The sequence below is a fragment of the Neophocaena asiaeorientalis genome, unplaced genomic scaffold (genome assembly GCF_003031525.2).
Source record: "Neophocaena asiaeorientalis asiaeorientalis breed wild unplaced genomic scaffold, Neophocaena_asiaeorientalis_V1.1 scaffold134, whole genome shotgun sequence".
NCBI classification, from domain to species: domain Eukaryota; kingdom Metazoa; phylum Chordata; class Mammalia; order Artiodactyla; family Phocoenidae; genus Neophocaena; species Neophocaena asiaeorientalis.
In genome coordinates this window covers 26,010,995-26,011,211 of record NW_020185339.1, presented here as the reverse complement: position 1 = coordinate 26,011,211, position 217 = coordinate 26,010,995, and the positions used below count along the sequence as shown (strand labels likewise).

Below are 217 nucleotides of genomic sequence, written 5' to 3'. Positions count from 1 at the left end.
GCCGAGCCCCGAGGTCCCGGCGTCGGGCGGTCGCGGGGATAAAGCGTCGCAGTGGCAGGGGCTCTCGGTGATGGGGGGCTCTGGGGGGGCACAGACTCTAGGCTGGGACGGTCCCGGGGCCTCTCGGAGCCCGCCCGCCCACGTGACCGCCCCAAAATATCCGACACATTTTCTCCCAAACCGCACACTGACTCTGCAGGCGGGGACACGGAAAATA

General features: G+C 68.2%; 1 long non-coding RNA gene across 6 annotated transcripts in view; it reads left to right on the top strand.

Annotated features, from left to right (window-relative positions):
• Positions 1-217, top strand: part of LOC112394107 (uncharacterized) — a 32,546-nt gene that overhangs the window by 20,809 nt on the left and 11,520 nt on the right. The gene's annotated exons all lie outside the window — the stretch shown is intronic.